Genomic DNA, 15072 nt, shown 5'->3' on the forward strand with positions numbered 1-15072 from the left:
TTAACACATAAGCACTGGGGCATGACAAGCGTGAACAATCATAGAAAATCCATGTTTTTATGCCACGTGTATAGTAATGAATATAAAGCTAGCAGTACATGGAAAATTTAAAGCCATGAAACATGCCATCCTAAAGGAAATGATTGCTTCCTTTCTCTAAATCTTCATGCTCCTGACAAGACTAAAATTGATGCCACTTTGCTGTAAACACTAGGATTATTTCCAATTCATGGTCCTCTTCAAAAGAAGATTGATCCAGTTCCTAGAGAGGAAGTCAGAAATACAAGTATGACTAAAGCAAGGTATGAGGGGTGCATGACTCAGGCGCTCCATGTTCTCTATGCTGCTGTTTGTTCAGTAATGCTCTCTAACAAACTCTGAGGCCTTCACAGAACAAATGTATATGTAAAGAGATTATATTGCAGACAGGTGGACCTTATTTACTAATTATGTAAAGGCAATTGGCTGCACCAGATCGTTGTTAGGAGTTTCACAGTAAAGGATGGAAGGAGGGAGAGTGTGAATAAACATGCAATCAACACTTTTCTGATTTTTATTTGTAATAAATTTTGGTATCCATGTAATATCTCCCCCCTATTTTGAAATGATGGACTACTTTATGTTGGTCCCTTACATAAAATTGAAATAAAATAAATGTAAATCTGTAGTTAAACCGTGACAAATGTAGAAAATACCAAGGGGGTGAATACTTATACAAGGCACTTTACCTCATATAAACAGATCTGAAATCTCTGAACAGTGCCAAAATCTCTACAGGATTTCATCTCAGTGAACGAATACTATACAATATATCTAGGAGAGATCAGAATACCACTTGGCCTGGATTAGTTCCTAAAGATGTATCTTAGAGCAATGACTTAATGTTTGCTATGTTTAATTGTTCACTAAAAAATTATGTCACACATATAGCATATAGGATGAAATGCCAAGTAGATGTGGGCTGGACTACATGAGGGTGGTGAAGGGCATTTGTCGGGGTGCCAGCACCGACAAGCAGTACAATAGTTAATAAATTATCTCCCTCCCTTTAAATTCTTTTTTTCTGAGCTGCCCTTTGGAAATGTAACATTTGCACACAGAAGGTAATGTTTGTTCTGGAACAATAAAAAAGCCCAGACTGCAGGTTATAAACTCACAATTTTTGTACATGATGTGTCATTCCTCATTGTGGCATGTACTGCGCCCCTCCCAACAATTGTACCTTAAGAAAAACCTGCAGCTATATCTACACACCTTGTATCTGTATGTAGTACAAATATACAGATAGCAGAAATCCATTTTACACATGCAACATCATTGCAATCTTATGCTAAAATAAGACTAACTGCAGAGTGTAAAAGCCTACAACTATTTTCATTGATGACTGAAGGGGACATCTCTTTAGGACATTCCTTTTACTATGCCGTATTAGGATAGATGAATGGCATAGTGTGTGTCTGTGTGGGGGGGGGGGGGGGTATGGGGTGGTCTTGGGATGTGGAGGGGGTTGGAGTCCCACTCTGTACCCTTTATTAACAAGAGGGGGGCTTCTGGAACAAACAAAAAAATAAACACACACATGACCTTAACTCTGGCAGACCTGATATTCTGCCTACATTGGCAACTATAAGGCAAATATCCATACGAGGTACAGAACTGCAGACCCCTAGGGGGATAAAATTATTCATATCTTTAGTTTTGTTGATCGCTTTTTCTAAAGTTATGCCTTTTTTTTGTTAGTGGCTGTGTCAAGCTGGTGGTGCTGAGCTGCAGCAGTGCCTCCTCCCTCCCCTCCCCTTGTCTGCTCTGCATGACTGATGTACAGGGCTCGGATTCCAGCCCTGCATGTCAATCATTCAAAGCAGGGCAGGAGGGGGAGGTGCTGCCCTTTGACTTCTATGGTTAAATTTATTCACCTAGCACCTATCTCTCGGGATCTGCAGCTCCATACTTAGTACAGAATGAAAGATTACCTTTAAAGGTCCGTGGTCAAGCCAAGGCCGCTGTCAAATAAATTAGTCATAAAAAAAATGGCGGAATATGTTCGATAACTGTAATGATAACAAGTCCATCCAATTAAAGAAAGGCTCTGGACAAAATTGATGCTCTGTGTCATGCCTGGTGTCCAGGTGGTAGAACATGACACAGGAGATTCCCCCTTGGGTGTTATTTTGCCTAAGTGTTTCCTACTCCACACATTTAGAATCGGCATTAGTCGTAATGGTGTCTAAGTTATATGGTTCAATAAAAGTTTATCAAACCTTAAAGGGGTACTCCACTGGCCAGCGTTCAGAAGTAAATGCTCCGAATGCTGTTTTTGGGATGCCGAGTCGGCCACGCCCCTTGTGACGACATAGTCATGCCCCCTCAATGCAAGTCAATGGAAGGGGGCGTGACGTCACGCCCCCTCCCATTGACTTGCATAGAGGGGGCGTGACTATGAAGTAGCAAGGGGTGTGGGCGACCCCCGCAGCCTGAAAACAGTGTTCGGAGCATTTACATCCGAACACTGGCCAGTGGAGTACCCCATTAAAAGCATAAAAATCTATATACCGCAAAACATGGCAAGGACACAGCCTCATAGACAATGTGCTGAGGAGAAAAACATAAGTCAAGGCATAAAGTATTAAGAAGATTAAACAAAGAAAGAACAAAAATAGAGTATAGACAAGACACCGGCAGAAGAATGGAAGGAACGTTAGCTACGCTAGACCACTATGATCATATTTCAATCCAAAACAAGGAGGGAGTCCACCAAAAGCACCTAATCCAAGAAGGAAGTGGTTTGCCTGAAGAACAGAGAAGGACGGACAAAGACAGACCAGTACAGAAAGAAGAGTATTTATCAGTATCCGCAGCCAGTGTAGAAGGTTCTATCTGTCTGAGTCAATAAACAGTCAATAAAATTGGTGGCATTGCTTGTCTTTGTCGTCACTGGCTACTTCTCCACAACACAAGAGATAGGACTCGTGGCGTCTTCCTAGTAATGTGTTACTCTCAAGCATGTTTTTTTTGGCTTGACTGCATGAAGTCAAATATTGGTTAATAAAAAATAAAATCCTGTCCTAATAAACACAGTAAACTCTTGACTGCTATTTAACCATCGCTGTCGCGTTCAGTCATGAATTGTGCTTGCAAAACAGAAATATTTTGGGAGTAAAGGCTTTAGGCGTTAGATAAGCGAGTACTTGCTCAACCACGCCACATGAAGGGTCACGAGATTTAAGTAACCAGCCCTTGTCACACTTCTTTTCATAATACGTGATGACTTCAAATGACTCAGCAGCTTCCAGGCCACTAAGTGATTCAGGATTCCATGAAGTCTATGGGGGGGGGGGGGGGGTCTACAAGGAAATGGTCCACTTACATACAGTGAAGTAACGGCGAGAGTACTTATTCATTGAATAAAGCAGTGGAGAAGCTGATGGCAGCACAGTCTTATGTGCAAACAGTACTACAACAATCTTCTAAGAAATAAATAAAGGATAGCAATGTTTCTAAAGGGCGTGTCGCCATCTCCACAACAATTTTACTTTAATATGTATTTTACGTTACATAAAAACAAACAAAACAACCCATACTTCAAGTAACAGTGAAAATGTACAGCTGTAATACAGCATGCGTCTCCATGGCAACAGACTACAAATAAACTTAGTGTAGTCTGATACCGCACTTGTACTCCCTTGCACATGCATCCTTCAACTTATTGCAACCTACGCACTTACTCTGTGATTGACAGCTACCAGTGTGGATATAGAGAGCTGTCAATCACTGAGTAGGACCGCCCACTTGACTACTAAGCCCAGAATGAGCAGAGTGTTACATGAATAAATGATAAGTCATGCTGGTACTTTTCCCCACAGCCTCAAAACTATATGTCAATCTGTTTAGCACCTTCTGCTCGATAACAGGAGCCTTCAGATTGGACTGCATTTATTAATGTGACAGGATTCCGTTTATCATACAGATAATTTAACACAGGAGCTGTAAACACAAAACGATAGAAGACTTGTAACCAAGACTACTTCATTTTGTATTCTGAAGCTATGAAGAACAGATTTGGCATTTAGGCAATGGCTTTATCTCTATAAAATATGGTTAATGAAACTTATGGCATAAATCTTCTGACCATTATGAAGTGTTCACTTAAAGTGGTACCCAAACATACATACAATCACATAAGGGGGTGGCAGTGGTCAATCAGGTATGCCATTTCTTTGTGATCGGTGAGGGTCTGAACGATCAGTGGTCACTGTGCAGGTAAAGAACGACATTGTAAAGATCAGAGGAGATCTCAGAAGTGAGATGTCAGATCCCAACCGATCTTAAAGTGAGGTCACATCCTATCAATACGTCATTAATTTACGAGATCAGCATACCCCTTTAACAAACAGATGAAATATTCTTAATTTATTTCACAAAGAACATCTCTGTACAGAAAACAGTCTGTAACTTTAAAAGGTTTTTTATCCACTTTGAAAAGCCCCCAGCTAACAGTTGTAATTTCCCTATAGCACCACCACAGGGGAAATAAAGTATTACACAATCACTAATTATATCAATGGGTAAGTGACATGCTGGACAGGTCCTTCAGTGTGAGAGATTATCTTTATATTTGCTTTACACTCAAAGCGATGGGACCCCCTCTCAACTCAAAATTTCCCATTAGGGTATATGAAAGATAGGCGTTTTTAGATCATTTTACAGCCTTGAGTGCCCTTTCTAGCAATCCACCTTCATTCATGGGTTTTATCATTTGTTTTTTACTAAATAGTCAGATGGACAGGAAATTCATTGCAAAACTAGGGTGTGATTACTAGGCTCAGGGGTGTGACTAAGAGGCTGAGGGGGCATGACTTATGTTCAGGGGTGTGACTAAGAAGATTAGGGGGCGTGACTCATACTCAGGGGTATAACTAAGAGGCTAAGGGGTGTGACTTATGTTCAGGGGTGTGAATCATGTTTAAGGGTATGACTGTCCTAATCATGCCCTCTTAGCCTAGTATTTGCACCCCCACCCTAGCAAGATGTTAAAACACCTTTGATATCAGGTCACTAGGAAGCTACAAAATAGTATAACTCAGAGTAACCACAGGTCCTCTTTAAAGTCATTACCTTTTACATAGATCTATCTTTTTAAAGTATGTTTCCATGTACTTGAGTTAGAGAGGGGCTGAATAATCACAACTATACTCCACTGTCCAGTTCAGTGTTTCCTTGACAGACAGTGAAGCCTTCAGCTGTGCGGGCATGCTGGGAGTGGTGAATTTGCAACAGCTGGAGGCACTCCGGTTGGGAAACACTGGTTTATGTAATTAATTTCACTTTTAACCTGAGACATGTAGAGCAAACCATTTTTGTATAAACCTTACAGAAGAAAATTCAGCATAAATATAATCTGTGGTGTATGTATGAGCAATGTAGACTAAGGGGCTCCTGTTGTTTTAATTTACTTTATCCTTATCTCTGGTTTTCAACTAACTCTGAACTCTTACCCAACAAACTATAGTAAACAGCACAGTGAGATCACCAGCGACCCTGACATAGCCAAAGCTCAACATTTTTAAAGTGGACCTGTCTGTTTTAGAAAAGACTTGTACTGCTCATGAAATATCAATTCTGGAGCATCTTTTCTTATAGACCTGTGGATCTGTGCTTGTGTTGGTGGTAAATGGTCGTGTTCTGTGTCCCCCATCACACTACCGGCTTGTTTTTGGGAAATGGCTACTTCCTGTTTCTGTGGCCCCCTACAGACTACAATCCCCAGGATCCTTTGTATCAAGGTGGGATGTGACTTTGTTCCCTCTCACACATTGGTTGCCCCTCCCATTGCAGCACAGCACAACCTGACACACAAGCTGTGGATCTGTGTGACGATAAATGCATTATGCCGGTAATGTTATCAGGGGGCTGGCTTCACACACAACAGAAAGGGACAAAGAAATTCAATACCAACCACCAAACACTGGTAAGTAAAGTATATTAGTAACTAGACTAACTTTGCAGCCCCTGTCTTGCAGTCAAAGAACTTTAAAATCCTGGAATACCCCTTTAATTCTTCCTGGAAAGGTATGAAATTGACAACTGGGAGTTACCATTCCCCTTGTTAAAGGGCCATGTACCTACAGGGTCAGTATCAGAGGATGCAGGGACACATTAGAATTGTAAATTCACAGGGAAATAGAAGTAAATACTACAAAAGACAGGTCAAGAGAGAAGACAAGTCCACTTTATTGTATACACTTTTGGAGAAAGATGATTTCCAGCTTCAATAAATGACCTTTAACATATCTACAGACCTACTATGAAAGAAAGTTCATTGCCTTGTGTTTAATGCTGCTATAAAGGCAGGTCATAAAATTCTCACGATGCGCCAAGCTAAGAAGATCTGTCAACCGAGGAGGACAAGAAACTCTTGTCTTCTAAGGGAAGCACAGGTCCGATTAAAAAGGACAGGTGATTATTAGTAGGAATTGGTATAAGATGATGATGTATTCCCCTTTTTAAGTTATCTTCTGCACCGTGAGCCAAGTGAATTGATGTAAGAAAAGCCAGGTCTTTGAACATAATAATATTAATAATCATAATAAATCATAAATATATTATATATATATATATGAATGAGAAAAACGGGGTCCGGCACCAGCTTGCATTACTTTATTGAAGATATCGTAGTACAAGGCAGGACGTCTAAAGAGAGAGATATATTATATATATATATATATATATGCGTGCAAATCAAAAAATGTTGCAGTATCTTGTAATACCTTTTTATTGGACTATCAGAATTTTGACATAATAGTCCAATAAAAAAAGGTATTACAAGATACTGCAAAATGTTTTGATTTGCATCTGCATCACTGAATACGGCTACTCAAACTTACTATATATATATATATATATATATATATATATATATATATATATATATATAGCAAAAAAATACAGCAGCACTTAGTGTTGGGAAAAGAATTAAGGTGCAAGGTGCAGGGTGCAGGCCACGCATAATAACCAAGTCCCTCGGTCCATAAAAGTCCATAAGCATAGAATCAAGTGCAGCACTCCATAAGTTGAAAAAATGTGAAGTTTTATTCCATCAAAAAAAGTGAAAACAGCAGCAAGCTGCTGTTTTCACTTTTTTTGATGGAATAAAACTTCACATTTTTTCAACTTATGGAGTGCTGCACTTGATTCTATGTGTATATATATATATATATTATATATATATATATTTTTTTTTTTTTTTTTTTTTTTTTTTTATATGAAGATGATGCAGAGCTGTTGTCTCTGCAACTGCTTCCCACAGAGGTCAAAAACCCTCTGGATGAAAACGTTTCCGTCACCTGTCAGGGCAGCAATCTCTAAGATGTGCAGCAGCTTCAGATTACGGCTATGGAGAGAAAGGTCGACTATGTTGGATTTTCAGTGCCCAACCTTATTGTTGGCACCAGAGCAGTGTGGCTATGGCTTACCCCTCAACATAGAGCGCACTTAAATGTAGTTGCGCTGAAGGTTCTTGTGTATGGGGAGGTCAGGGGTAGGAATCGGTATAAGAAGATTATATATTCCCCTTCTTTATTTATCTTCTGCACCAGAAGTCAAGTAAGTTGATGTAAGAAAAGCATAATAGCCGGCAATACAAACGTTCGTCCAATAGTTACCGTAGTTACTGAAAACGTATGGTCACCATAAGAGGAACCCAGTAATATCTATCTATCTATCTATCTATCATCCGGGTGAGCCAGCCGAAACATTGCTGCACATGCTTGTGTGAATAAAGACCACATCACTATTCCATTTGATCGGAGTCCCGTTGTTCATCCATTTGCTGCTTATGGTGGATCCGTGACCTGGACTTACACTTCGTGCACAAGGGCATTTTTAGTGGAGTGCTGCTTTCTTTTGGCATCGTATACCTACCTATATCTTACATCTATCGCTCTATCACTTTATTAGAGTCCACTGCCCTTTTCTGACTGGGCAATTTAGACCCGTGACCCCGGGGTGCAGCACAAATCCAAGTGAACAAGTTTTCTGTGGATAAGGTTCAGTGCGAGGCCACATTACAAGGGAAAGTCCAGTGATCTCAGTAACTTGGAATGAGATGTGGTCATCAAGAATACATTACCCGGGGCAAGCATTTCACTGCCAACACCGTGAGGGTATTCTCATGCAATAGTGTGATTGAAGCAAAACATCCAGCAAAAGGAAATCCTGTGGATGTAAACAACTTGTTGATGAAAGGGGTCAGAGAAGGATGTCCAGAACCGTCCCGATGAACAATCAGTGGAAACTGGAGCCAAATACATTGCTTGTGCTCCAACTACTGTGTCCCGGCACACACACTGATCGTTCCTTAGAAGACAATGGAGCCGGCTGTCTGCTGTTATAGTCCATCTGTGCTAATGGAAACTAAAAGGTAAGTCTCCAGTAAGCAAAAACGTTCATCAATGGGCAGCGCAGAAAAACATTGCCTGATCCGATAAATCCAGATTAATCACGATAGTAGGCCAGAATTGGTTGAGGTGGTATAAGGGTGATGGGACTAATTCCTTGGCGAATCTTGGGTTCTCTTAAAGGGGTACTCTGCTGCTTAGCGTTTGGAACAAACTGTTCCGAACGCTGGAGCCTGCCGCTCGTGTAGTTATAGCCCCACCCCCTCAATGCAAGTCTATGGGAGGGGTGAGACAGCCGCCACGCCCCCTCCCATAGACTTGGATTGGGCGGGCAGGGCGAGATGTCATGAAGGGGCGGGGCTATGACATCACAAGCTCCCAGTGCCGGCTCCAGCGTTCAAAACAGTTTGTTGCAAACGCTGAGCAATGGAGTACCCCTTTAATACGTGAGAATAGACTTTTGGACAGTAGGACATGGTGGCTGACCAAGTTCACAACAACTGCTCAACCTGTTTCAGAAGGAAACATACAGCAGGATAATGCATCATACCACAAGGGTTGTTTAGTCATGGACTGGTTCCAGGAAGTATGACAGCAAGTATCCCTGCTTCCCTGAACTTCACAGCACGCCTATAGAACATTTAAAAAAAAGTAACACGCCTGCGCGGCTTATGTGAAAATTACTTAACTAAAAATTAGCTTTTAAACATTGCATAAAAAATACTCAATCAAGAAGATACATGTGATAAACAGTGTCACAAGGCCTAGACCTCAAGATCAAATCATTTGGTATAACCCTGTGGTATGATCCCAAACATATATGGAAGCATAAACAGTTAGAAGGTAATCAAGTGTTTCACGTCCACCCGCGTTTCCACTACCCCTGTAGTGGTAACATTATCTCCCCTGTTGAAGTTACCACTACAGAAACACGTAAGGATAACTATTTTCCTGAATAGGGGGTGTCCCTTAAAGCTTGGGTGGACTATATGCTTCCATATATGTTTGTGGGACCATACTACAGGGTTATACCAAGTGGTTGGTTCTTGAGGTCAGATATATCTTCTTGATTGTATAATTTTACTGCAATAATTAAAAGCTAAGTTTTAGTAAATGAAAGAGATCGGATCCAGCTCAATGCAGGTAAAATCAGGTTTAATCCATAGGACAAGGAAGGAACAAGTTTTAGTAAAGTACTTAAAGAAGAACTGTAGTGGAATATAACTTATCCCCTATCCAAAGTATGGGGGTTTGGGTCCGACCACTGTGACCCCCTGCAATCTCCTGTATGGGACCGTGGCAGTAGGCTGGAAGGGGGCGTTCCATCCCCGCATGCTGCGGCGGCCGACACACCCCCTCCATGTATACCATAGACATACATGTAGGGGGCATGTCTGCCGCGGCTTCCTGCTGGGGATGGCACGGCGCTTTCTGCAGACTGACGTGGCCCTGTAGAGGAGATGGCGGGGGGGGCCAGAGCGGTCAGACCCCCCCACGATCTATAACTTATCCTTTGGATAGGGGATAAGTTATATTCCACTACAGTTCTCTTTTAAGTCAAATAAACCATGTGGGCATGTTACCTTTATTGATACTATTGTATAGCTGGAAAAGTCCACCTAGTGGGGTCAATTGCAGGACCAATCCAACCTTTGCAAATGTATAAGTTCCTATAGAACATCTTTGCTGTTTGGAGCATGTCCGTATCTCCGTCTAATCTGCAGCAACTGCAAGAAGCGATCCTGTCCACACGGACCAAACTTCCTGAAGAACAATTTCATCACCTAGGTCAGTGGTCTCCAAACTGTGGTCTAGAGATGAGCGAACTTACAGTAAATTCAATTCGTCACGAACTTCTCGGCTCGGCAGTTGATAACTTATCCTACGTAAATTAGTTCAGCTTTCAGGTGCTCCGGTGGGCTGGAAAAGGTGGATACATTCCTAGGAAAGAGTCTCCTAGGACTGTATCCACCTTTTCCAGCCCACGGGAGCACCTGAAAGCTGAACTCATTTATGCAGGGAAAAGTCATCAACTGCCGAGCCGAGAAGTTTGTGACGAATCGAATTTACTGTAAGTTCGCTCCCCTCTACTGTGGTCCTCCAGATGTTGCAAAACTCCAACTCCTGTCCAGGCAAGCTGGGAGTTATAGTTTTGCAACATCTGGAGTGCCACAGTTTGAAGACCACTAATCTAGTGGAATCTATGCTGCAATGAATTGTTGTGGTCCTAAGGACCTATACGGGGACCATTGAGTGCATGTATTATTACACAGCACAGTGTCCTGAAGGACAATACTATAACAAAGATAGACACATTAACCCTCCTTCACCACATATAATGACACAATGTCACAGACGGCACAGCAGCGTTCCAAACAGCTGTATAATGTCACATTATGGGATTCAAGTAGGTGGGCTCCGGGATGAGAGAGGGGAGGGGGGGGGGGGGGGCGGCGGAGTGCGGAATATTCTCCCCAAACCCATAAAGAATGCTGCTTTAATGAGCGGCAAGGAGCAAGTTTCCATGGCAACCAGACAGTAGGATGAAAGCGGCAGATCTAGGGCAGGCAGCGGATAATTAAGGCGTTCTATAAAAAAAAATATATATAAAAAAATAAAAAAAGGGAAGAAAAATAAATATTTCCAAATATCAGCGCTCCATGCAGACTCAACCTTTTATCGGTGCCAACAAACAATTTAATAAAAAAGCCACTGCCTTAATAAAACAGGGCTCACTCATCATTCACAGAATTACTACTACGAGAATCTGGAGGAGAAAAGTCAAGATGCCCCGAATACATCCGGCACGGTGTCCACTCCTTCAGGAACCGGCATCACGTCTATCCCTTCATTAGATCACTGTTTCCCAGCCTGTCTTCTCCTATACAGTATCTCACATAAATGAGTACATCCTATATAATATGAATATAATATTATATATATATATATATATATATATATATATATATATATATCTTCAGTAATTTCCTCTGTTAACTCCAGTCCCAGCAGCCGGCTTAGGACATGACAGAGCTTACTGATGTCACCGCTGCTGTGAGACCCTGCATAGAGCAGCAGCGGCTTGGGGCATGGGCGGAGCTTAGTGATGTCACCGCTGCTGCTCCCTGCTTGTCCCGCTGTGAGAGAACAGCAGCGGTGACGTCACTAAGCTCTGACCGTGCCCCAAGTCGGGCGCCCGGAGCGGAGCTAACAGAGGAGATTAGCGAAGATCCCCGCCACGGAACAGGACAAGGTAAGTACCGTTGTCATCAGTGTCACCTGCACTGTCAGTACCAACAGGTTAGTGTAGGGGACAATGGTGACTGATTTCCTTTAAGTTTATTTATTTTACATAAATAAGCCTCCCCCTCCCCATTATATGTATTTTTTAAGAGTATCTCACATAAGTGAGCCTACCCTCCGTATATATATATATATATATATATATATATATATATATACACACACATACAAAGCTTCATCTTATTGCAATCTACTACATCAGGAAGGCTGCCGACAGAACATTGTGCAATACCACACGCTTTCCATTGTTGTGTATGCAGGTACACAACCTGTAGCGGTAAGCGGCTGCTCCCCCCTCCCCCTCTCCCGGTTCACCATTGTATTAGTGATACTCTATGGAGCGCCTTTGCTCTTCTCTCTATATTTGGAATGTGAAAGAATGTTTTCCCCTACTATGGAGCAATTGGCATCAGCCTCAAAGGTTTTTTTTTTTTACTTCTTCTGCATCAACACAGTAGGATTATCAGTTGAATAAGATTTTTTTTCAGCCTTACAAACTATGTAACTAGTGATCCTGTTGGGATTTCAGCACTCAGACTCCTTACCTAAAAAATGTCAAGAAAATATATATGTACGGTAAGTATCGAAGGTCCAAATAGTCAACTAATTGAAACTTGATGCCATATGGTTGATAAAGAAGAAAGGAATAAATTCGAAAAACTATGCCAAAGGTGTGAGGGGGGGTGTGACAGGAAAAGCCACTCAAGAAGAGATCATTTTATTGTCAGCTGAACTATACCCTGCTGATAAAGACATCGTAACAAGGCAATATATCTATTATATTCCTTCTGGCAGATGCTCAAGTAGGTCATACAACTAGTTAAAGGAAAACGGTCACACGTTCACCCGCACTATAACCCAATACACCGGTTATAGTGCGGGTGAACAGGAGACCGATACGGGGTCTTGGACTGCTATACCTACCTGAAGTCAGGAGCCCCGATCCCCAAAGGTCCCCCCCCCTCTTCCAGTGCTGACTTGTGCTCTGGAGGCGGGCCCACTGGCTGGATTTAAATATTCATAAGTGCTGGTCACGTGAGTGCTCATGCCTATTGAGCGCTCACGTAACCAGCACTTATGGATATTTAAATCCAGCCGGCGGGCCCGCCTCCAGAGCACAAGTCAGCACTGGAAGAGGGGGGGGACCTTTGGGGGAACGGGGCTCCGGACTGCAGGTAGGTATAGCAGTCCGAGACCCCGCATCGGTCTCCTGTTCACTCGCACTATAACTCTGCGTTATAGTGCGAGTGAACGGGTGACCATTTTCCTTTAAATCTTTGGCGGTCATATTTCATTATATTAAGTGCCTCCATCATAACGGGCAATGTTCACTTCCTGGCTTCCTCAAGTCATTGTAAACTTCAAAGGAAAAATTTACGACGTAACTGCGCCATAAACTACGCCTTATCAGGTCCAAGTTATTTCTGCCCCGTAAAGACGAGGAAGCGAACTTTCCTTGGATGCCTGATGAATGGAGGTTATTGAGGTTATATAGTATAATATAGTATATAGTATTGATAAAGAGCAGATAAAGGACCATGTCTGTTAAGGCTAGAAACATCTTAGAAAGCGCCGGCATTATCGGAATGCCATCTGCCGTACACGGGCAAGGCAGGTGAGCAATCCTAGAGTTCACGTGTAATCCTCCTGCTGTAATCTGGCAGAGGATTGGGCACCTGTAATAATCCGCATGGCCCTCAGCTAAGACACAAATCCTATTAAAAAGACATCGTAACTGCAACTCGAATGAGCGCAACGGCTGCATCAGCCTCACATGCCTTAAAGGGATATATCCATCAGAAAATTATAGTTAAACAAAACTATCACCCCAAGACATAACATTGTAAAATAGTTTTACCATAAATTGTCCTCAGTTCGACATGTTTTTTTTTCACATTTAACCTGACAGGAAATTGTGTAGCCCATTTATTGTTGTGTTGTCTCAGCAACTCCCCGGCTTCTCCCCCCTCTATAGAGACTACAAATCATCCGCTGCTGTCTCAGAAGGAGAGGATGAATTTTGTCTCTAAGCTCTACAGTAGGCTTTTCAAACTAGTGTGCTACCAGCTGTTGCAAAACTACAACTCCGAGCATGCCCGGACAGCCTTCGGCTGTCCGGGCATGCTGGGAGTTGTAGTTTTGCAAAGCTGGAGGTACTCTGGTTAGGAAACACTGCCCTAAAGCCTATATCACCAATAAATATAATTATTGGGACAAATAGAGAAGAATTAGATGTGTTAATACCATGCTGCTTTGTACTAAACAATGCTACAGGCAGAGGAGCGGACAGAATGAATACAGCAGGTGCTATGTTCTTCAACAGCTCTGGGAGGGGAACTGGCAGAAGTGCTGTGGGAGGAAAGTAGGCAGGGTGGAAAGACCTGAAGAACTGAGGGAAAGCAGTGCATTCTGGGTACTTTAATACTGATCAACCAGGAAGTACAATCAGGAAGTACATGATTATCTGGAATTGGAAGAGAAACTACAAGGCAACAAAACAAATGGGACAGACAGGAAAGCAATGCTATAGGCTTCTGCTGCATTTGCATTTTTCTTTTTACCTGATTTGCGAGTACTCCTTAAAAAAAACTTTGTCCTACTGTTACCAGTATGGACGTAGAAAAGTGGGCAGTCACATGCAACCTAACTTTCACAGTGATACAGTGAATTTCTATGGGTCTGTATTATAGAACTGTAAGGCTGCATTCACATCTCGTTTTTGCAATACTGTTGCCGTATCCAGTTTCTGTTAAAAAAACGTACGTCACCGAACCGGACCGAAACGTATGCAACCGTATTTGCCTCCTCACGTTTTTAAACTGCATACGGTTTAATAACGGATATACGTTTGCATACGTTTTAATACGTTTTTCTTGAAAAAAAAATATATACGGTTTTAAAGTTTGTCAACATTTTAAATAAAGTTCTTCTTTTTATTGAATTTCCCCAAAAAAATAAAAAAAAATAAAATGAAAAACCGTATTGTGCAAACCAGATGTAACCGTATGCACATACGGTTACCATTGAACTCCACTTTAAAATAACCGTATACAGGTTGGATACGGTTTTTGACCGGGACACAAAACCGTAGTAGACTACGGTTTGGTGCACTGTTAAAAACCGTATACAACCGTAAATGATGCAAAACGTATACAACCTGATGCTACGGTTGGCATACGGTTTACAATGAAATGTCTATGTATACGGTTTGCACTACGGTTCGATACGGTTTTTTAAATCAAACCGGATACGGCAACCGTATTGCAAAAAGGAGGTGTGAATGCAGCCTAAGTACCGTAACCTAAGTCAGTGCAGCAGCTATCATGATCCTCGAATGCCTTGAAAAACTCAGCCATGGTGGAGAAAATATGGA

At 41.9% G+C, this 15072-nt stretch overlaps 1 protein-coding gene across 2 annotated transcripts in view; it reads right to left on the reverse strand.

The window, feature by feature from the left end:
- The window catches only part of SLC23A2 (solute carrier family 23 member 2), a 138958-nt gene that overhangs the window by 80195 nt on the left and 43691 nt on the right, over nucleotides 1-15072 (reverse strand). The window lies entirely within an intron of this gene.

This window comes from Hyla sarda, chromosome 4, assembly GCF_029499605.1.
Source record: "Hyla sarda isolate aHylSar1 chromosome 4, aHylSar1.hap1, whole genome shotgun sequence".
Lineage (NCBI taxonomy): Eukaryota > Metazoa > Chordata > Amphibia > Anura > Hylidae > Hyla > Hyla sarda.